General features: G+C 40.0%; 1 protein-coding gene across 5 annotated transcripts in view; it reads right to left on the bottom strand.

The window, feature by feature from the left end:
* Positions 1 to 25,074, bottom strand: part of MCF2L (MCF.2 cell line derived transforming sequence like) — a 166,007-nt gene that overhangs the window by 127,629 nt on the left and 13,304 nt on the right. Inside the window, exon 1 of one of the 5 annotated variants that reach the window (XM_072135601.1) lies at positions 18,462 to 18,636. The exons of the other annotated variants lie outside the window; for them this stretch is intronic. The gene's annotated coding sequence lies outside the window, so the exon portion shown is untranslated. Of the gene's footprint in view, positions 1 to 18,461; positions 18,637 to 25,074 lie in introns of those variants that run through there. 5 annotated transcript variants of the gene reach the window in all.

Genomic DNA, 25,074 nt, shown 5'->3' with positions numbered 1-25,074 from the left:
GATCAAGTAAAGACAGAGTATGGAAAAACCACATATTCTTTACAATGGACCATTAATGTTCCATAACTCAAGCTTCTGGTTCCCACAGTACTGCAATGGTGCAACACTGTTTTTTCACCTTAAAGGGGTTTTCCCACGAACATAAATTAGGTCCTATCCATGGAATAGGGCCTAACTTGCTGATCGGTGGGGGTCTCATTGAGATCCCCACAGATCATGAAAATGAGGGGTCCAATGGAGCCCCACAGACCCCTAGTCACTCCGTCAGAGTAATGAAGCAGAAGGCCGCGCATGACCATTCTGCTCCATTAATCTCTATGGGGCTGACGGAGATTGCTAAGCGGTACGCTCCGCAATTTCCGTCAGCTGCATAGGATGGTCATGCGCGGCCGTCTGCTTCATTACTCTGACAGAGCGACATTGGACCCCTCGTTTTCGTGATCTGAGGGGGTCTCGTCACTAACCCCGAGCGACCAGCAAGTTAGGCCCTATCCTGTGGATAGGGCCTAACTTTTGTGCGTGCGAAAACCCCTTTAAAGCAAATAAACAGTCAAATATTGTATATAGCACCCGGGAGATATGAGCCTGGCTTCGGCTTCTGCTCATCCCCCTTTTGCAAGGGGAATGCAGAGAGATCCAACCACTACATGTAAATAATTAAGCTGTAGCCATCTCTCTTTATCTGGATTTAAAGGAAACCTACCATCAGAAGAAGACCTGATGATAGATTCCTCCTTTAAGTAATATGTAAATTAACTGCAGAGGCTACTAGGGCATGTACCAACCATGACCAGACACTGGGAGCTAGAGCAACTCCACGCCCCAGTAGCCTCTTCAGTTAATTTACATATTTCTAAAAAATAAAGCTTCAAACAAGTTAGGTTATGTTCCAGGATTATTGAATTACAGATTAGGACAGAGGCAAGCAGGAGGCATCTACCATCAAATATACTTCCGAAGGTAGATTTTCATGGTGGGTTTCCTTTAAGTCCAAATGGTCTTCACCGCAAACTGATATTATGATAGCATGTGGCAAGGAGTGTGTTTAGAGGGCTCATGAGGCACACTGTAACAGATCATGTGCAAAAACGATATATACTGCTATAGTATGGCAGTATATAGGAGGATCGATCGGACCTCTTAGGCTTAAAGTATCCTGTTTAAAAAATAGTAAAATTGCACTTAGGTATGATGTAATTGGTGCCCACAGGGCATATACTGTCTATTTTTGTGTTTCTTAATGTTACAAAACAATAATAACTGTTTAAAAAAAAAGCATAGTTCAAATCACCCCTAGAACGGATATAAAAGTAAACAAAAATCATAAACACGTTAGGTATTACTTCATCCCACAAGTCCCAATCAATATATGAAAAGTTATTTCCGACGGTGAACTCCAAAACTACACTTTTTTGTCATTTTGCAACTTGAAAAAATTCAAATAAAAAGTGAGTATAGTCCCACAAATGGTATTAATGTAAAAATCACCATGTCCTGCAAAAAAATTACAACTTATACTGCTCCATTTTGCAAAGCATGAAAAAGTTATTGGGGTTAAAATATGGCAAAAATGAAGAAATTTTTTCTTGTATACCCAACACAAAAAAAGGGGGAGGTGTCATTTTTACCGTAAAACCATGTAATTGAATACCGTAAAAATAGAATCCACAAGAAAATGATGCAAAAGCGTTTTTATGTTAAGTTCACTGCATTTGGAATTTTCTTCCCGCCTCCCAGTACACAGAATGAAAAATGAAATACAGCCAATACAGAGTACAATATGTTAGGTAGAAACCATGCCCTTATAAAGCTTTATGTACAGAAAAATAAAATAAAAAAGCTATAGAATTTTAAAGAAGGGGAGGAAAAATGGAAACGCAATAATGAAAAAGGGCATTGTTAAGAAAGGGCTAAACATCAAGACACTTTATGACCAGCCCTGTTCAGTGCTGAACTGGGGAGCAATATCAGCTGTAAAATTGAGTTAAGGTTCCCTGCTTTGACATTTGGTCCGTTTTTTGCCAGATTAATGCCAGAAGTGTTTTCCAATTTTGATGAGTGTTCTTACAATTCCGTCATTTACACTTTTATTCTTAAACTTAAAAATGCTGCTACACATTAGGATAGATTCACATAGGACAACACAATGACCTTGATATTTAGCAGATTGTGTGTTGTTCTCCAATTTTGATCTCCAATGTATATTTGGCAAAATATCATTTTCCATCAAGGATGCAAAGTTTTTTGTTAAGAAGTAAACATGCAAAAGAATACATCCATTATAGCTATTTATGTTGTCTGCTTAGATGTTGTGGGTTTGTATGAGATGATGCTTACATCTGTCCAAGTCTTTTATATTAGGACAGCATGTAGGGCCATGAGAACAGCTAACACCTATTTGAAGTTTGAGAAGTTGTTTATGACTTGTGTAACCCAGAATCCAATGATGTTCTAGGTGGGCACTCTATCCTGTTTTTAACAATCTCATTCCAGTATTTCTAGGGGATGAGAAATCAGACAACCCAGCCAAGTTTGAGAACTGTCCAGTGAGTTAGGACTTTTCTAGGTTTATCAACCAGCCAAGTGTAATCAAGATCAAACAAGCATAATCTACCATATCTAGAACAGGACTCAAGGCGGAGTCATGCAGGTAAGGGACAAAGATGCTTGGCCCCTGCCTTGTAGAAGCTCCTTCGTTGACACCTTTGACAACCTATGGGAGCCATGTATATGCCGAAAAGAAGAGCACAAAACTGAAGATGAATTACTGTGAACTCAACTTACTGCTGTAAAAAATGAAGGTAATTACCGTATATATTCGATTATAAGCTGACCGAGTATATCGCAAGACCCCTAATTTCTACACAAAATAACTGGGAAAACCTATTGACTCGAGTATAAGTTGAGGGTGGAAAATGAATTGGTCACAGCCTCCCAGTATAACCCTTTACTATATAGTCTGCCAGCCCCTGTAGTATACAGCCTGCCCAGCCCCTGTAGTATACAGCCTGCCCAGCCCCTGTAGTATACAGCCTGCCCAGCCACTGTAGTATACAGCCTGCCCAGCCCCTGTAGTATACAGCCTGCCCAGCCCCTGTAGTATACAGCCTGCCCAGCCCCTGTAGTATACAGCCTGCCCAGCCCCTGTAGTATACAGCCTGCCCAGCCCCTGTAGTATACAGCCTGCCCAGCCCCTGTAGTATACAGCCTGCCCAGCCCCTGTAGTATACAGCCTGCCCAGCCCCTGTAGTATACAGCCTGCCCAGCCCCTGTAGTATACAGCCTGCCCAGCCCCTGTAGTATACAGCCTGCCCAGCCCCTGTAGTATACAGCCTGCCCAGCCCCTGTAGTATACAGCCTGCCCAGCCCCTGTAGTATACAGCCTGCCCAGCCCTCAGCCGCTTGCCGACGTCATTGTTTGTGAGCCACTGGCATCGTGAGGGGACCTGAAGAGGAGCGAAACTTCCTGAAGAGGATCCGAAGGACCCAAGGAGGCACCGGAGCATCTGAGACAGAAGAGGACCTACGGGTGAGTTTTGACTTTATTATTTTAGTTGACTCGAGTATAAGCTGAGTTAGGGTTTTTGAGGACAAATTTTGTGCTGAAAAACTAGGCTTATACTCGAGTATATATGGTATATAAGTTTTCGTGTCCCGAATATATTTGGTTTTCATCACTTTAAAACAATCCTTGAGAATCTTGCCACTAAGAGCATTTGATCAGATTCTTATGGAGGAAACAAATTGTCTACCCACAATATCTTTAATCTTGTAAATTAAATGTTTCACCTTAAAAAGATGAAAAATATGTGTATATGCATTAAAACAACACTATAAAAGGGTCTACACAACATTTATAAAGGGTTTTAGACAGTTTTCTGACTCTCCTATGACTATTCTTGACAAAAGGCGTGAACTGTGAAAAGGGGGCATGGTCTTGCACCAAAAAGGTACATGTGCCAAAAATACTGGTGACCCAACAGAATTTTGTCCTAATTTTCTGGCGTTAAGTAAGCCAACTTATAGGAGGTGCAGACAGAGTACTTGACAGTCTTATACTAGGACAGATTTATCATCCACCATCAGACACTTATATGAATCTGGTGCAATCTGGTCTAGCTCCGCACTGTCTAACCTTAGAACACTTATAATAAATGTCGCTTCCCTGCTCAGGTCCGCAGGAGTTCACTTTCTTCTTCCCGGTGCATGCAAGTGCATTGGATGCAACACAATTTGAAAGTTAAATCCCACACTGACAGCCGGCCCCCCTTTGATTTCTGTCTCATGAAAGCTGGCGCCATAGCGGTAAAATCGAATCACGTGCGACACAATCCCCTTCTAAATACCTGTTACAGCGGCGCAAATCCGGAAACTGTCGGGAAGTCCGACGGAAATGCAATCCGCGGACCATTATTAAATAAGCCCCATAAACTACAGCTGAAGGGGCGATAATTTAAAAGATTGCTCAGGAATGGGGGGAGGGGCTAGAGACAAAATCCAACTGTGTCAGAATGATTGAAGAAGCATATTTAATAAAGGATGTAAATTGTTGGTGAAAGTTGTGAAGGTTCTTCTTTTGGTGCCCTTGCATAGCAGTACTAGTCAGAAGCTTTTACAACTGTATCTAATTTTAAAAAAAAACATTGTCTAAACTGGGACTAACAGGAATAATCTTTTAGTACAAAACCGTTTCCATCCTAACAAAATATGCATTTGTATAAATAGAAAACACGGTCACAACTTCCCTCTAGTAAGAGTATATGGAAACCAAGGCTACAATGAAATTTAAATGAAATTCTTTGCCTCACGTATCAAGCAAATCACTTTCTACCACTTCTAAAGATTGAAGCCTATTTGAAACTAGAAATATGTTATTTTACGTGTATTTTAAAGAAGACAAAACCAGGTATTTCTAATGCATCCTGCATGTCATGGCGACCTGGGTTTAAGACCCAGGGTCAACACTCTGCAATAAAGAAGCATTACAATATATTGTTCAAGTGGTTGCATGTTTGAAGCACCTCACCAAAACAGCATAGATATGTGGTCACAAAACTTGTACATAGAACAGGTTGGTGCCAATAAAACCTTCAGCTCATCCACATAAAACAGTCCCTCACACAGCTCCATTAATAGAAAAAAAAATGAAAGGATATAGGTCTCAGAATATAGTGTACCCAAGCAAGAATAAGGTTGGTAAAATACAAAAATATTGGGGCTCATTTACTAAGGGTTGCACACGCACTTTTGTGGGACTATGCACCATTTTCAGGGCTAAAACAGCTAGCACAGGTACCGTATTTAAGAAGTGTGGGCGGTGGGATTGTGTTGCACGCAATCCTTTTGCAGTGCAGCTGCACTGGCTTCCAAGCGACACTAATTGGGGGGCACGTTGGACAGTCCAACTGATTCGGAGTTAGCGTGGGATTCAACTTTCAAATTTTTTCGCAAGACAATGCACTTAGATGCACGACTAAAAAGATGGTGAACTCTGTCAGACCTGAGCAGGGAAGCGACACGTGCAGGATATCGGGCGCGCGGATAATTTGTGAAACTCCACACGGTGCATTATAGTCGGACAATGCACTTTGTGTGAACTCGAGTGACCGGGTAAGTAAATGTGCCCCATTGTGATTTGGAAATGGTAACGAACTGCCTTAAAATGTTATTAAGTAATTTTCACCACAAAAGGAAAATATGATATAAATGAACCCCACTCCCAAAAAGTTACTGAATTGCATTTTTTTTATGTAGTCACCCCAAAGACAATAAAAGCTAAGCAAAACATAACATTACATACACCCAATAATGATCCAACCTAAAAGTAAAATCAATTATGCGAAAAAAAAAAAGCCCCATGAAAATTAATTTTCCAAGGTTCGGATGGGAGTTTTATTAGCCCAAGTGCAACGTTTCAGACCCTGTTGAAAAAGGATCCTGAACAGGGTCTGAAACGTTAGCAATGTCAGCATCAGTGAGGAGGTGGGGTATATACAGACTGTATACTCCCGCTATTCACCTCCATGAATGGAACAGAGGACATCAGTAAAAGTCTTTTTTTTTTTTTTTTTTTTTTTAAAGAATGCTGTCTCTAATCCCAAGGATATAAGCATCAGTGGAACATGTATAAAGACATCTAAAAGGTGCTGTGTGGTTTTTGAGGTGGGGGGGGGGGGTCCCTGATAACAGATTCTCTTTAAGCCTGAAGGTTTGTCTACTGGCAAATATTAACAAACAGTTCCAGAAGGTGGTACAGGGATATGTACACAAAACTTTTATCGACACATTTGGAAAATCAATACAGTGGTAAATTGTTTTACACTATTATTAATACAATTCAGTCAGTAAGCAGATTCTTGCTATGGGAAAGGAAACGCACCACACTAGAGAGAATTCTTCTTTCTACAACTACTATACTGACACCTAGTGAGGAAATACTGCCATGTCATTTCCAATGTCCTGTACAATCTTTAGGGAAATAAAAAGAGGTTTCCACATCTATGTACCGTATTTCTTAAAGGAAACCTACCATTTGAGATGATACATTATGAAGCAAACATACCTTGAGATGCAGGATCATATTTTGGCTAATCCCGCTTCTTAGTGGTTTTTCAGATAAAACTATTATAAAATTTTGATAAGGAAGCTGTCTCACTGCTGTGGCTGGCTCAGCTTCTCCTAGCACATTAGTTATTCACTGCTTCACAGGATGATGTAATCCCTGGGTTGTGCCTGAATAATCAATTGCTGCACCATCCCCCAGTTGCTGTGTATGAGTGATCCAGCTTAGGTTGATAAGTAATGTCTTGACTAAGCTCCATGTGTAATGAAAAGCTCTGTGTGTAATGACCTAACTTTCCCAAGGTCCGGAATGTCATAATTGTTTTTTTTGTGCCGAAAACACAATTATAAAATTATGACATTGAGCTTCTTTGGCTGTTCAGTGCTTCTCCTCTTACCCTAAGTCCCCTTCCACACTTGCAAGTTCAGGTCCGGTCTGCGGCATTCAGGCCATGCAATCCAGGCAGCATTCGCTGCGAGTTTGATATGAGTTCAGCACGTCACACTTGCAAGTGTGGAAAGGGCCTAATTATGAACTGCTCCAGCCTTGTCCTGCCCAGCATAAACCGAGAATACGTCATCACTGTGTTGTCCCTGACAGACAGAAGTAATCAATCACTGCACCATCCCACAGCTGCTGTGTATGTGTCATCGAGCTCAGGTTGATTAGTCCTGTCTGGACAGTTCAGGAAGCTTTGTGTTATGTGCTTATGCATGGCAGGCAGTCTTCACCCAGCTTCCCCAAAGGCCTGAATTTTATTATAGTTTTTTTTAGCAAAACCACTCCGCTCAGGGATGAACCAAGATATGACCCTGCATCAGTGTAGTTACAGCATTCTCAATGTTTTTATACATTTACAAAAACGAAAAAGTTTTTTTTTTCCTTTTTTTTATTTTTATTTTTACTAATTCTCAGACTCCCTAGGGTACTTTAACCCCAGGTTGTCTGATCGATCCTACCATATACTGCCATACTACAGTATGGCAGTATATGGGGATTTTCCTCCTCATGCATTACAATGTGCTGATAGCACATTGTAATGAATGGGTTAACAAGAAGCAGCCTCGGGTCTTCCATGGCGACGGATCGGCGCTCCCCGATGACGTCATAAGGAGCGACGATCCTTGGCAAGATGCTAATCGGCGGGAAAACACCCATGAACGGTGCTGGCACGGATCGCGGTGTTACCTGTAAACCTTTGCAGCAATATGCAGCAAAGACTTACTGGCTATGGAGTGGGATTGTGTTGCACGCAATCGTTTTGCAGTGCAGCTGCACTGGCTTCCAAGCGACACTAATTGGGGGGCACGTTGGACAGTTCAACTGATTCGGAGTTAGCGCGGGATTCAACTTTCAAATTTTTTCGCAAGACAATGCACTTAGATGCACGACTAAAAAGATGGTGAACTCTGTCAGACCTGAGCAGGGAAGCGACACGTGCAGGATATCGGGCGCGCGGATAATTTGTGAAACTCCACACGGTGCATTATAGTCGGACAATGCACTTTGTGTGAACTCGAGTGACCGGGTAAGTAAATGTGCCCCATTGTGATTTGGAAATGGTAACGAACTGCCTTAAAATGTTATTAAGTAATTTTCACCACAAAAGGAAAATATGATATAAATGAACCCCACTCCCAAAAAGTTACTGAATTGCATTTTTTTTTATGTAGTCACCCCAAAGACAATAAAAGCTAAGCAAAACATAACATTACATACACCCAATAATGATCCAACCTAAAAGTAAAATCAATTATGCGAAAAAAAAAAAGCCCCATGAAAATTAATTTTCCAAGGTTCAAACTATGATGCATCCTTTAGGGCAGTGGTGGCGAACCTATGGCACAGGTGCCAGCGGTGGCACTCTGAGCACTCCTTGTGGGCACCCAGGCCATCACCCCAGCACAGAGTTTCCAGACAAGACTCAAAACCTCCTCCAGCATTCCCTGGCCACCCATGATGTGCTGTGATCAGAGCTATTTTAAAGTTCCACATCCTTAGCTGTCTGGGAATACAGGAGGAGCAAGAAGGTGAAGACAAGGCTGCAATGCCTGCAATTCTTCCTGTTCAGGAGACCCTGGAAGGAAGCTACAATAATAGTCTGAATTTCTCCTCTTCTCTTAATTGTATTGGTGTCCTCAGGACGTCAATACAATTAAAAGCCGTTAGAAAACAGGTAGAAACATGTTACTGCTTAAATTGAAATGTTGGCACTTTGCATTTAATAAGTGGGTTTGGTTCTAGTTTGGGCACTTGGTCTCTAAAAGGTTCGCCATCACTGCTTTAGGGGATAATTCTTATGAAATTACATACTAATGTAATTAGGGATCTCCTTAACCCTGTTTGTGGCCTGAAAAATGCCACATACATGCACAATGTCTTATATAGTTCGATTAATTTTGCATGAGTGTGAAGTTTATCTAAGATTCTGAATTTTCTGTGTATTAATGTGTAAATATTGGACATGTAAATGTTTATTTTTGACTCAACAATCAGCTTTAAAAAAGAATTGCAAACAACAGAAACCGTGGAAGGCATGTTGACGTCTTCTCACTTTACCAGGTGAGATGTGGTCTGCTAAAGCCATGCGCAATCATGCATTTACAATTATACTTGCCTATTGAAACCCACAATATGTTCAGACGACCTTTACATACAATAGCATGTGATTATATTGGATTTAACTTACAAATGTCAAATTACCAGACAATAACATTAATTATAAGGTCTCATTATGATCAGTTACTAAAATACACATTCTGATGTTTACAAAATTCACTTCACTGGTTCTCTTGCACCAAACACATTAATATGGGCTCCCAACCAACTGTGTACAGGCAGTCCCCTACTTAAGGACACCTGACTTACAGATGACCCATAGTTACAGACGGATCCCGCTGTCCACTGTGACCTCTGGTGAAGCTCTCTGGATGTTACTATAATCCCAGAATGCAATGATCAGATGGATTGATAATCCTTGGTCCCATTACAGCAAAAAATTTTGAAGCTCTGATTGTCACTGGGGCAAAAAAAATTTTTTGGCTGGATCTAAAATTATAAAATACTGTAAACAGTTTCAACTTACATACAAATTCAACTTAAGAACAAACCTATGGACCCTATAGTCTGAGGTAGCCCAGGATGTGCAGTGCCGAGTGATACTTTAAAGCGACACATTTATGGTTGCCTGGGACTACAGGAGGAGTAAACAGGTGTGGACAGTGCAAGATTATTATTGTTCCAGGTCCGGGCCCTTCAATTCTTCTAGTTTCCTGGACGAAACCTACATTGATTATTCAAATTCTCCTTCTTTCAATATCATTGGTGTCCGCAGGACGCAACTACGATTGCAAGCTGTGACAGAGCATGGAGCAATAAGGTATGACTTAAAGTGTAACCGTCATTTCAAAAAACTTTTGATATGTTGTATGGCAGGTAATTTTAAGCACTTTTGCAATTGGATTAGTTACCCAAATCTTGCTCCTTCCTCTTGTATTCTGCAGACTTCCCCTAGATGTCAGTATACTCTCATATGTCTGCTGCTATGGACATCCCATCTTCATAAAGAAGCTGAGGCTACGGAGCAAGAGACACGCCCCCATCCCCCTCCCTGCACACAGCTGATTACCTCATGTGTCACTGCCCCAGCACTCAGCCATGTGCAGGGAGAAGCTATCACTAATGTAGTGACCAAACACCTAAACATTTATCTCTCCTCAGCTTTCCCTACACTTGTGTATAAACACATAATCCACACAGAAACACACTGCAGCCCCCCTCCCCCCATCACCTCACACAAGGAAGTGGCAGGAGACACTCTCCAAGTCTGCAAGCTGTCCCTATACACAGAAGGCTAGGAGATCGAAAGATATTAGATAGAGGATAGATATGAGTAGATAATAGACATATAGATTGATAGATATCCAAGAAAAAAATGAGACCGCACTCCAAGGTAAATGTGAAAAAACGGATGGGAGCTTTATTAACCCAAGTGCAACATTTCAGACCCTGTTGAAAAAGGATCCTGAACAGGGTCTGAAACGTTAGCAATGTCAGCATCAGTGAGGAGGTGGGGTATATACAGACTGTATACTCCCGCTATTCACCTCCATGAATGGAACTTTTTTTTTTTTTTTAAAGAATGCCGTCTCTAATCCAAAGGATATAAGCATCAGTGGAACATGTATAAAGACATCTAAAAAGGTGCTGTGTGGTTTTTGAGGTGTGGGGGGGGGGGGGGGTCCCTGATAAAAGGTTCTCTTTAAGCCTGAAGGTTTGTCTACTGGCAAATGTTAACAAACAGTTCCAGAAGGTGGTACAGGGATATGTACACAAAACTTTTATCTACACATTTGGAAAATCAATATATCGCCCATATTATTTTCATTTGACAATACAGTGGTAAATTGTTTTACACTATTATTAATACAATTCAGTCAGTAAGCAGATTCTTGCTATGGGAAAGGAAACGCACCACACTAGAGAGAATTCTTCTTTCTACAACTACTATACTGACACCTAGTGAGGAAATACTGCCATGTCATTTCCAATGTCCTGTACACTCTTTAGGGAAATAAAAAGAGGTTTCCACATCTATGTACCGTATTTCTTAAAGGAAACCTACCATTTGATTTGATACATTATGAAGCAAACATGCTAGCTAGACTGATGCAGGATCATATTTTAGCTAATCCCGCTTCTTAGTGGTTTTTCAGATAAAACTATTATAAAATTTTGATAATGAAGCTGTCTCACTGCTGTGACTGGCTCAGCTTCTCCTAGCACATTAGTTATTCTCTGCTTCACAGGATGATGTAATCCCTGGGTTGTGCCTGAATAATCAATTGCTGCACCATCCCCCAGTTGCTGTGTATGAGTGATCCAGCTTAGGTTGATAAGTAATGTCTTGACTAAGCTCCATGTGTAATGAAAAGCTCTGTGTGTAATGTGTTTATGTAGGCAGCCAGCCTGACCTAACTTTCCCAAGGTCCGGAATGTCATAATTGTTTTTTTGTGCCGAAAACACAATTATAAAATTATGATAATGAGCTTCTTTGGCTGTTCAGTGCTTCTCCTCTTACCCCAAGTCCCCTTCCACACTTGCAAGTTCAGGTCCGGTCTGCAGCATTCAGGCCAGGCAATCCAGGCAGCCAGGGCCGGCGCTATGGGTAGGCAAAGGTGGCAATTGCCCAGGGCCCCCCAGGGAGAAAGGGGAGAATCTCTTTTTTCAAATGAATCTTGAATTGTGTTTCTAGGTGCTATGGATCCAGAGATATTCAGGTTTAAAGTGAGAATATCAGGTGCCATTTTTATATATAAATATCACTTCCGACGGCAGTTTAACAGTTAATATCTCCGTTTTTCTGCATTTTAGAAACACAAATTTAGATTCATATAAAAGAGGAGACTCTCTTCTTTCATAGGAAAAAAGTGAGGTTCTATGAGTCACAGAGCCAGAGATACAGCCCCCTGAAGTGTCTCCCCCATCTCCAGATTCTTAGCCATCAGGCTGCAGGGAGAACTTGCTGCACACAGGAGCTGCTGCACCTCACAGATAATGGAAATATTCACTTTATATGTTACTAGTACTACATTTTGAGAAGGGATAATATCAACTAATATTCATGTTTTTAACTCTTCTCTATGCAAATCTAAGAACACACTTTGGGCCACATGTATCAATCGTTTTTTTTGTTGTTTTTGCGCCTTTTCATTCAGGCGTACCATTTTTTGTGCCATTTTTGGGACTAAATGCGACTAAATGCTAGCTGCGCAGCAGAAAATAACCATCTTTCCCTCATTTATCCTAGCAATCCAGATGTTTTGATGCGCCTAATGATATTCATCACTTGCGACTTTTCATTTAGGCGCAAAAACGGGTGCAAAAACACTCCAGCCCGGAGCTGGCGTTAACTGAGAAGAAAGCACTGAGCCCCTTTGCAGAAGAGCTCATTTCTAGCAGAAAAGCTCATCCAGACACTGCAGACACTAGAACAGATCATACAGACATGAGATACTCTGCAGACTCTAGTACAGATAATACAGTCATTAGATACTCCGCAGACAGGAGCTGCAAACTCTATTTACACTTCATCACCTTCTATTTACAAAACATTCTGCAGAATCCTCAGCTCAAAGCAAGAGAGAAGAGAACGTTACAGAATGTTGCACATAGTACTGACAAGTGTCCCCCATGTCATTCTGCACAGTATCACCAGTGTTTCTGAGGGGGATACTGTGCAGAATTACAGGGGTGCAGCAGGAGACCAGCACTGGGGGATCCCCTCGAGGAGAAGCCACTGCTGAGGAGGTCACTGGGTGCTGGGTGACACACACCTGGGTGCTGCTGAGGAGGTCACTGGGTGCTGGGTGACACACACCTGGGTGCTGCTGTGAGTGTTATCTTCATTCTGGGCTGTGGGAGAAGCAGAGAGGAGCTTGTCGCAGGATCACATGTAAGTGCCTGAATCTAACATTACGCCTTAACTGCGCCAAAATTGCGCCTAAACTGTGTTAAAGTAAAGTGATTAATAAGAGGCAGAAAATATACTTATCACAGATGGTTGTGCTAATTCTGTAAAAGCTTGTGATAATTCTGGAAAACAGTGCACCAGAATTTAGGCGCAACTACTACACCTAGACGCACAAAAGTGATAAATGTGGCCCTTTCTCTCTTATTCCCTTTTATTTTGTGATAGTTATTTTTTGTTGGGAAAATTGACTGATACGATGAACATTCAATCCTCTTCGCCTAATGTGACTACACCGCGACCAGAATATGTCCATAAAGTTATATGTAACACCAAAAACACACACATGTTCTGGAATAAAGTTTTTATTTCCCATCATCCTCCATTACACACCTATGTTATGACGTTCTCACTCTCATTCTTATGAAGCGCGGAGGGTTCTGTTATTGTGCAGCTAATACAATGGCGCATATCTAAAAGTGACTTTTATTATCTCATTAGCTTGGTTTATGGATATATAGTTATTTATTTGGGTGACCATTGTGTAAGGAACATACAATGATACATCTGTGTGAATTTTCTGCAGTTCCCTTTGCTGCATATTTTGGTGAATATACACATGTGGGGTCTGTATGCTCTCCTCACATCTTACTGTTTTAGGAAAGTATGTTTTCTTTATATAAGTATTCTGGATTTGTACATATTTTAGAGGAAATTTTGAATGTTAATTGCCAAATGCATCGCCTAGTGGTCTGCTTTCAAAATTATATAGGTTTTATGGCGCCTTTACTTTTTATTGTTTTATTGATATATTTTGCAGGTTGTGACTGTCTAAAAATGTCTAGCTGAAAAGCAGATATCTAGTTATTACAGTTTTAGTGATATTATGTGGATTTATTCATGTGAACATATCAATAGGGCACATTTGTGAACTCTACAAATGTCCATGTATTACATTTAGGAGATGTGAAGGTAAATATTTTCTGTTAGGATCAAATTTTTTGCCATCAAAGTCAAATTTTAAGTATTTTTAATAAAATGTTTCAATTTGAATCAAAATTGCATGGAGGCGCCTATGTCTATAAAATCTTTGATGCAATTTTGAAAATGGGGCAAGTGTCTGCTTTCAGAAAATATCGGTCCCCCTCCCCAATGGGCCTCACAGTCTAATCAACCTACCAGTAATTTTTTGGAGTGTGGGAGGAAACCGGAGGACCCGGAGGAAACCAACGCAGACACAGAGAGAACATACAAAATCTTTGCAGATGTTGACCAGTGCTGCAAGGCTGTAGTGCTAATCACGGAGCCACCATGCTGCCCATAAATCTCCCTATCATCTATCTATCTCCTATAAAATTCTCCCATATTACAGTTTGTTTTACCATACTAAAGGAGCCTCTTGCTGACTGTGACTGGTCATAAAATAGTTTTATTTTGGGGCCCCACTTTTAGTTTTGCCCAGGGCCCCACTTTGTCTAGAACCGGCCCTGCAGGCAGCATTCGCTGCGAGTGTGATATGAGTTCAGCGCGTCACACTTGCAAGTGTGGAAAGGGACTAATTATGAACTGCTCCAGCCTTGTCCTGCCCAGCATAAACCGAGAATACGTCATCACTGTGTTGTCCCCGACAGGCAGAAGTAATCAATCACTGCACCATCCCACAGCTGCTGTGTATGTGTCATCGAGCTCAGGTTGATTAGTCCTGTCTGGACAGTTCAGGAAGCTCCGTGTTATGTGCTTATGCATGGCAGGCAGTCTTCACCCAGCTTCCCCAAAGGCCTGGATTTTATTATAGTTTTTTTTAGCAAAACCACTCCGCTCAGGGATTAACCAAGATATGACCCTGCATCAGTGTAGTTACAGCATTCTCAAGGTATGTTTGGTTCATAATGCATCAAATTAAATGGTAGGTTTCTTTAAAATAAAATGAGTTATTATGTTCTCCATGTTTATGTGTTTTTTTACTCCATATACTCCATTCTACTGATTCCAAAGCATTGATATTTTTCCTGTAACCCCCACCATTCCTGATTAATTATTTTGGTTATATCCAGGACTAAAATGTTATTGATAGAGAATGCATCAGAGGACCCAAATCACATCTCCATCATAGTCTTTGTTCACTTGATAAAGGGGTTTCCCTAACCCCAAAACGCGTTGTGTTTTTGGACTTGTATTAAACCTACTTCTACTGCTAGAAAAAAAGCAGCCAACAGTCTACCCAGTAGGACGATCAGCTGCGTATCCACCTGACTTCTGCACAACACAACTGATGGTCCCAACCCCATATATAAGGCAAGAAATCACACTTCGTAAAGGGGTTTTCTCATCTGGGCATTTACATTTAATTTAATTCATCTGCCATATGTAAACATTTCTTCAATTGGATGTTATTAAAATAAAATGTTCCTGTGTGAAGATAATTTCTCATAAATGTAGCCACGTTATTCCTTAGAAACGAGATAGCTTCCTCGAATACGACCGCCTCACATTTTGGCAACAGTGGCCAGATATGCAGTATTGAGTCCTGCCTGACTACATGGATACAGTTTTCATTACCACAGGACGGCTGTGGGACATACAGTAACTTCTTTTTTTCTTTGTGCAATCCCTCCAGCATAGGTGACCGTATCCAGGGACACAGTCTTGTTTCTTAGGGACCACATGACTACATTTATGAGAAATTATCTTCACACAGGAACATTATTGTTAATGACATCTAATTGAAGAAATGTTTATAAATGGCAGATTAATTAAATTGAATGTGAGTGCCCAGACGAGAATACCCCTTTACATATGACAGGGCAAACCCGTGATGTGAAAACCTCTTCTGCTAACTACCTCTTGAAGCTCATTAACCTCTTCACGCCGATGCCCTTTTTCATTTTTGCGTTTTCATTTTTCACTCCCCACCTTCAAAAATCTACAATTTTTTTTATTTTTCCATGTACAGAGCTGTGTTATGGCTTATTTTCTGCGTAACAAATTATACTTTAAAGTGGTGGTATTTAATATACCATGCTGTGTACTGGGAAGCGTATTCTTGTGGGCTTGGATTTTACGGATTTCACTGTATGCCCCAAATGACATGTCGGTACAATTACGGGGATACCAAATTTGTGTAGTTTTATAATGTTTTTATACATTTACAAAAACTAAAAAGTTATTTTTTTCACTTTTTTTTATTTTTATTTTTACTAATTCTCAGACTCCCTAGGGTACTTTAACCCCACGTTGTCTGATCGATCCTACCATATACTGCCATACTACATTATGGCAGTATATGGGGATTTTCCTCCTCATGCATTACAATGTGCTGATAGCACATTGTAATTGAATGGGTTAACAAGAAGCAGCCTCGGGTCATCGAAAGACCCGAGGCTGTCATGGCGACGGATCGCCGCTCCCCGATGACGTCATAGGGAGCGACGATCCTTGGCAAGATGGCAATCGGCGGGAAAACACCCACGAGCGGTGCTGGCACGGATCGCGATGTTACCTGTAAGCCTTTGCAGCAATATGCAGCAAAGACTTACTGGCTATGGAGAGGGCTCAGCTGGTGAGCCCTCTCCATGCACCCACACCCGGCATGTGATGTAGCATGTCGGTAAGGGGTTAAGAGAATGCCAAGAGAGTGCAAAATAGTAATTAAAGCAAAAGGTGGTTACTTTGAAGAACCTGGAATATAAGACATATTTTCAGTTGTTTTAAAGGGCCATTCCCATCTGGGCATTCACATCAAATTAAATTTGCCATATGTAAACATTTCTTCAATTGGATGTTATTAAAAAAAAATACTTTTTTGTGTGAAGAGAAATATAGCCATGCTGTCCCTTAGAAACAAGATAGCTTCCTCAGATATGACCACCTCACATTTAGGCAGCGGTGGCCAGACATGTACTATTGAGCCCTGCCTGACCACCTGGCTTCAGCAATCATTACCACAGGACGGCTGTAGGACATGCAGTAACTCCCGGACATTATATATACAAAAGATTTTTGTTTTCTTTGTGCAATCCCTCCAGCAGAGGTGGTCGTATCCAAGGACACAGTCTTGTTTCTAAGGGACCACCTCACTATATTTATGAGAAATGATCTTCAAACAGGTAAAACAATTTTATTAACATTAAAGAAATGTATGTATATGGCATATTTATGAAACTGAATGTGAATGCCCAGACCCCTTTAAGCATATAATTCCACATGTTAATTCATAGTTCTGATGCCCTCAATGTGAATCTACAATAGTTTCTTCTAATAATAATCTTATAGTCAAGAAAATACAGAAAGCTCTTTGAATGAGAATGTGTGTCCAAAATGTTGTACAAGTTTGCACCTCCTATTTTCTGGCTTATTGGAGAAGTCTCCAGTAATGCTCACCCGCCCTTTTTGTAGTAGGTCCAGCCCAATATTATGAGGGAGCATGGTACCTCAATGGCACAAAGGCAGGAGTTCTGAAAATTGGGAGAAAAACAAGCATTCCCTCTTATCAAAAGAAGCTGCTGCTTTTTCTTATAACTTTAGTTTTCGGCTTACTTTAATGCATTTGTATAATTTTTGCTGCACACCCCCTTTCCAGTGAACCCACACCCTTTAGACTAGTCTATAATTCATTTGGCATATTATCTCTTAAAGTGAGGCAAGGTACTGTAGACAGTTTTTTCCCTGAAAATGAATGCAGATTAATAAATTTATCGCAGAACCTTGAGCAACAGCTAAACATACGGTTCTGAAGTGGAGAGGCTATGATGGCAATCAGAGAGATAAACTAGAGAACATTTTTTAAGACACCAGAACTGTATCACTATGTGGTAGCCATTCCTTCCAGCTGTAAACACATACAAGTTGCCACTTCTCATTGATATTTATTAGCTATTTTCTTAGCCTGAGAGTTTACCAATGCCCAAACCTCTGCACTATTTAATTTGTTAGATTGTGATTATATTTGGGACAGCTTTTTAATGCCAGTCTTTAAACTTGAAAGAACTTATGGCTTGATTTATATGAAGCATTCGGGTGACTATTCTATAGCTGCCACTATGCAGTAATTCAGTCTCCCATGCAGCTTAGAACTGAACAGAGAACAATTGTGGTTTGTGTCTGGTCCTTGTACCAGTCTGGGAAATCATTGTATTTGGTCTCTCTGTTTATGTGTGTGTATATGTGTGATATAGATATATATATATATATACAGCCAGTTATCGTGCCTGTAAAGATACAGAAAACTGACTCTTTATCAGGCGAGTACAGAATCTTGTATACATGTAATCTGTAATCTAAGTATGTAAGTCACAAATCCATCAGATAACTGTACTGTGTATTAGGTACAGAGATGGCACGGGCAGATCGATGGAAACCGCCCCAATGAAGTGCCCATTACTTGTGAGAGCCTGAAAGAATGTAAAGTTCCTCAAAAGAGGGAAACTTACCTCGATAAGCCTCTCTCCACTCGTCCAGAAACCACAGGCTTCTCAGTAACTGAGGAATATTACCAGGATGTTATCTGCCATCATACATTGTATTTCTAGCTTCTTTACAGAGTTGTGCGTAATGTTGGAGATTTCTCCGTCCTATCGAAAGCAAAAATCCAGAGAAAACATCCGTCCTATCTGTATACAAAGAACCGAATATCTTCTACGAAATCTAAAGTCCGCTCCTATTCACAAAGTGTGGAGCAGCTTAATGCACTGTGCTTTCAATGCCGTCGTCACCATGGAAACCACTCGCTGCAAAGTATGTCCCAGTCAAAAGGAATTTACATCATGGGACAAAAGTTACAGAAAAATGAGTCCCCTGCATTCACATGACCTTTTTATACCACCAATAATATAATAAATAATATTATCATCACCTTATAATATTTATAGATTATTAATATTATTAATTAATAGAATTATTTTGTATAAAGTCTATTTGCTTTGCATATTTATATGAGATTTTGGTCATTATATGAAACAGCAAAGCAAATAATTACAGAGAATTGCAAGTAAAAAAAAACAGCTTGTCAAGGCCATGTCCACCATAAGACAACAGCTGAGGGGCACAGTGGGGAAATCCTACACCTGATCACATATCTTCCCTGTCACACGCAGCTTTGGCACGCTGGCATCTCCTGCCCAACAGAGAAGCGGATAGCTACAAAGGAAGTGATATGATATCGCAGACATGGAAACATGTCTACAAGCAGATCTGTAAACAGCAAGTACAACCTTGTAGTGTCCCCTATAAAATCATTCAGCCAGAACATTTATAATAAGCCAAAACAGCGAAACCAATGAGAAGGCAGATAGCTGGGGCCAAGGCTGCAGTCATGGGAGGACACTGATATCCACTGAAGAATATTAGGACAAGCTGATTATTCACACATTATGTATGTGAGTATCCCACAAGAGTCTGGGAGCCAGACTTATAAACCATGCAAAACCCATTTTACAGCATTTCATGCCCATCATCCCATTCACTGGGTTAGTTTTTATGCAACGAAACAACAGTAAGGGGGAGTCCACATGTTCAGTTTTTCAGATACAGTTTTCGGAGTGTATGATGATGGGTTGAGACAAATAAAGGTGCTGCTCCTCCTCCTACTTTTACTCCATTCCTGGTTTGGACATCAAAAACTGCATCTGAAAAACTGAATGGGGGACATTTACTTAAAGTGTCAGTGTCTGCATTGGCTTTGTTACCGACCTGCTCTCGGAAAGAAGATACACATTTAATATTGTAGAGCTGTGCAGAGACATTTCTGGCGCTGAGACCATTTTCTGTCCCTGGGACCAAAATCTGTCCCGAGCACCAGAAATGTGTCCAACAGTCCCTGCTAGACCAGTTTTCTTTTGGTCTACTTTCCGCCAGTTTACAGCGCCCAAAAAGGGCTGCGACACATATTAATTGTGTCTGAGTTTCCACTCCGCCAAAGCCACGCCCTTTTCGGAGAAGAGTCGGAGCAGACGGAAAAAGGCATTTTTTCTGTCCCCGACAGCTAATAAATAGGTCTGAGAGCAGAACATGTGGTGAGAGCGCCACAAAGCTGGCGGAAACGCCACTGGCGGAAACTGGCGGAAATGTCCCCCATTGTGTATCCGCGGTTCCAGGTTCGTCTGAAGATTGAACACATTCGTCTAATGTTTGAAAATGTATTAAAACGCAATAAAACCCATATAAATTTGATATCACCACGATCGCAACGAACCAAAGAATAAAGTAGAGGTGTTATTTGGAGTGCAGAGTGAAAGTCTTAAAAACTGAGCCCACAAGAATGTGACGCACATGCGGTTTTAAAAATGTTTCCACATTTGGAATTGTTTTCCTGCTTCCCAGTACACTGCATGTTATAATATATAACATCACGGGAAAGTAAAATTTGTTACGCGAAAAAATAAGTCATCACACAGCTCTGTACACGGAAAAATGAAAAAGTTATGGATTTTTGAAGGTGGAGAGCGAGATATAAGCGAAAAAACCCTGCTACAGCAACAAACTCCACCTGTCAAATCCACTAGTAATCTGCAACAAGGAAACCCTAAGGGCGCTTTCACATGATGCGTTGCGTCCCTTTTTTGATGCGTTTTTGACACATTCCAAAGGCTTCAGCCTTGATCAGGTCCTGAGGCTACATTGTGTTTTAGCAGATGTAGGGGAAACACAATGTAACCTCAGCATGTGATCAAGGCTGAAGTCTTTGGAATGCATCAAAAACGCATTTAAAAACGCAACAGAACGCTTTGTGTGAAAGTGCCCTCAGGGTGCAGCCATACATTCAGTTTTTCAGATGCAGTTTTTGATGTCCAAACCAGGAGTTAAGTGAAAATACAGGAGGAGCAGTTTCTCCCAATAAGTCCCCATTCGGATCCACACCTGTCTTTGGGTTCAAAAAATGCATCCGAAAAACTGAAAGTGTGGCTGCGCCCTCAGTGGAAACTGCTCTATATCACCCAAAAACCTTAGGCCATATTTTCTGCATTGCCTTAAGATTTTGATAAAATTCATTGTAGAAATTTATCTTGATGTGTGTAGATGGAGAGGTTTGAAATCAAACTCATTTTAAAGTAACTTTAATACACAGTGGATTTTCTTCCCCATTTCAGAACAGAAAATCTACTGCAGACTTGATATGCCTTGGTCAGAAGTCCTGGAGGTCATCAATGGACTACATGGTCTGTAATTTCAATTAATAACTTTTAGCTGGGTTTGGATGTGATGGATGAATTGTTACATATACCGTTGTTTTAAAATGAAATGCTGCCATCTGGTGGAATTCTGTGGAACTAGCACTTACCGTAATAAAACAACTATATATGGGTACAGTATTTTGTTCATCTTGGTACAGTTCACATGTATATTTTGTACAATTTAAACATTTCAAATGTTAAATCAATAAAAAGTGTGAACAAATTATTCCACTACTTTTGGCAAACTTCTGTTAACCTCAAGATAAACTGCAATCTAGAAAAGAACAGCAGTTCTGTGTTTACATGCAATGGGTAGGCAACTCATTTCATTAGAAAGACAAGTCCCATTCTACTTTTCATAGAATTTTTACAATATTTCCATTCAAAATTAAGATCCAACCTTAATGGAGTGAGAATGATCTGCAGTACCAGACACCACTGCCCGTGTGAAGAATCTTTTGTGTATATATATGAGATGGAGTAGTTTCGGGACTATATTTCATTTATGCTCCAGGCACTTAAACACATTGGTCCTGTTCACCAGATGCATACACACTGAAAAGGCAGATGGAGAAAACACAAATTACAGATTAGGGATGAGGCTGCCAGGAGGATTTACTATCAGGTCTACTTCAGATGTAGTAGAATAGGACACTTTTAAATAAATCTCTTCCATTAGACATGTCTCTGCATGTATATGTGCCTGTCTCTTTACCTGCTTTGAGAGCTTCAGCTTTTCCCTATTCTCACCATTCTGCTCTATGCATATATACACACAACTTTCTGTTTCTCCCTCCTTCAGTCCGTCCTAATGGCGTCACCCACTGTGCCTCTTTCTCTCACAGTCCGTGTCACTGACAGACACAGGGAGAGGGGATGAGTCATAACTCTCCTGCTACAGCACTAAAGTAAGCAGCAAGACTGCTGAATCACCTGATGAACATTCCTAGATTATTATTAGGGCAGTAAATGAACATGAACAACTTTTGTAAACAGTGGCCAACCCCTTTAATTTATTAACACTGATCGTTTTGATATATTTACCAGTGTAGACTGGATGGCCACTACAGACAAGTGGTGAGCATTTCATGTGAATAGCAACAATAAAAATATATCTCCATTTATATTGGTGACGTGTTCAATACTTAATTTACCAGCTATTTATAGATGTTGGAGGGGATTGCTGTTATGTAGAAAATCACTGTTGTTGTATCACTAACATTTCCCATGTCACAATATCTAAATAATACTGACCGTCATTTATTAATATCTTTGCCAAGAGGAATTCCTGAGGTCAAAGCACAAGGAAGAGATGATTTCATTTATCAAACTGATAGAACTAGACGGAAATGTGTGGGGAAAGAAAAGAAAAGAACACATTTTCCTTTTTTCTTTCTACTTATACGGAGTAAGGTGGAAGGCATTTAGATTAAAACAAGTCTGTCCTTATTGTCTAAATGCAGTGCTGGGATAAATATCACATCATGTGCTTTATAAGGCCAGGAAAACATGCGGCGTAATGTCCTCTGTCAATGCCTTAAAGTGTTTCCTATAGTCACAGAAAGCCACAAAAAACTATTTTGTTGCAGCAAGGGTGATCCACAACTTTTGAATTGGAGTCCTTGTATTCCGCTCTACTAAATGACCTGCTGCGGAATGTAAACTGCAGAAGAAATCATTTGTGTTGGAAGTTTTTCACAATATGTGTATGGTTTTTATACATGAAACCCACTATCCCACTTTTACCCACTACAGTAAATTGTTGCAGGTTAGCGATTTAATGCAATGGATAATCCCCATTTATTAAATTTGGGAATCTCAGCTTAAAAGGCCCTTGTCATCAAGTAAAAGTAGTATTATCTGCAAGCTGTAAGTATAGAGCAGAACTGGCCAAAGCTGTAAATATGTATATAAATGCAATAATACTGCAAACATATGTACCTGCCTGTACATTGTATGGAGGCCATTTAATATTCGCTATAAATCTTGCAGTACTGACCAGATCAACAGCTGTTTCACACATAGGACAACGTACAGGTATCTTAATATTGTAATATAAAGAAATCATAACTAAAAAACCCATTTCTTATTTATTCACTGGACAGTGTTACATATGGCTCCAAAATTCTAAATACTGGGAAGCAATATAATCTCTGTAGTGACATGGGAGCTTCCGCTTACACCAAGATAGCCTGATATGAAGAGGTCATGCTGAGCTTTCCTGTAGGAAGTTCCTGAAGAAAAGCAGAAACCCAGGAAAGAAAAATGATAGAAGAAATAGTTACTAGAAAACTCTTTTAGTAGTGTGTTCTGCCACATACTAAATTCTATGCGCAAAAATATATTTACAAATGAATCACATTTTAAGAATGTAAACATTATGTTTACAGTTTCAGTGTGACTGATTTACTATCATTTACCACCACAAAGTATGTGATGTATTTTTAAGCCAGTGTTGTTGTGAAGTGCTGTTTTAGTGAAGACTGAAGTGCAGAGTTAATCAGTCCTAGAAGGTTTGGAATCCTAAAACCCATAAGGACATGTAGCCGATATACACTATGCAGGGAGACCAGGAACACTTACTCATAGATCCCAACACTGTCACTGTGGTAATCTTCTTATATTGGTGATCCATGGCCTCCTTTCTTCTAAAAGAAATTTTTAATGACTATAATGATCCAGAAGGGCTCTAGGGGGTGTTACCAAGGCACCTCTGGTCTCTATATTCACATGGTGTTACGCTGGGCAGGTGAACCCTCCCACACACACAGTCCGAGTGCCTGGATATACATTATGTTTATCATGATTGGTTTTGATGGTAGATTTCCGGAAGGACCAGTACACTACAGACAGAGATGTGTTCCTTAACACCCCTAGTGTAAATTGTACCACCACTCATTAATAGTTTAAAACAACTCCATCAAAAGATTAAATATATTTTTTTAATTAATCTTTGGGAGCAGAAACTTGACACCAATAAAGAATTTGTTATTTTGTTTATTTTTGTATTTCTAAACTGCTGCATAGTTTTCTCATTCCCTATACTGCACGTAATGACAAGCTATTCAAAAGAGTTAATTGCTATTATTAACCTGCCATCTTAATGAGAATTCTTTTTAGGGTGGATTACTGAGCACCTAAAAGTTCTTATTAAACTTCATTATTCGCTCCACTGGCATTTCACTTTAATAAAGTAAAGCATCAAGGAAAAAGTAAGGGAAGATTTCACAGTTACACTTTACATGGAATTAGTTGCGCAAAAGTCTTCCATGAAACGCAATATCACAGCCAGATAGTTTTCATTTTGCCATTGTTATTTTATTCTCTAAAGTTTGATGTTTTGTATTCTGATAAAAAATGTTTAAAAAAAGGATGGTTTGCATGAGGTAGAGGTTTTTACGTTGTATTTTTTGAACAAAATTTGCATAAATAAAATTCTATGCAATTTTGTTTTTTGCATAATTATATTAACATATGGAGCAAAGCTAAAAGCCACACAGTTAAAGGTTCAAAAATAAAAGCAATGGTGAATTCTCTCCATCTCCCCTTAGAAAAGATCAATCAATTAATCAATAGGTTTTATGGAATAAAAAATGGGGACATTAAAAATGCGTAATAATGTTCCACGTTCCATTAATGCATAATGTGTTCCATGTATGAGTTTAGTTTTCTTTCTGTTTGATAACTAGGCCTACAGAGCAGGAGTAGCAGGGTTACTAAACACCAAATATTTGCTTAACCTTACAAATATGTCAATCCAACATTGGAATTCTGAAGATCAATAGGAAAGCAGCTGTAATCTGAAATCACCCAACACACTCTATATTCTTACCCACAGGTCAGCCTGCATATAGTTGTAGTAAACTAGAGATTT

This window comes from Engystomops pustulosus, chromosome 2, assembly GCF_040894005.1.
Source record: "Engystomops pustulosus chromosome 2, aEngPut4.maternal, whole genome shotgun sequence".
NCBI classification, from domain to species: domain Eukaryota; kingdom Metazoa; phylum Chordata; class Amphibia; order Anura; family Leptodactylidae; genus Engystomops; species Engystomops pustulosus.
Note: the sequence above shows the minus strand (reverse complement) of the source record. Positions and strands in the feature narration are given on the sequence as shown.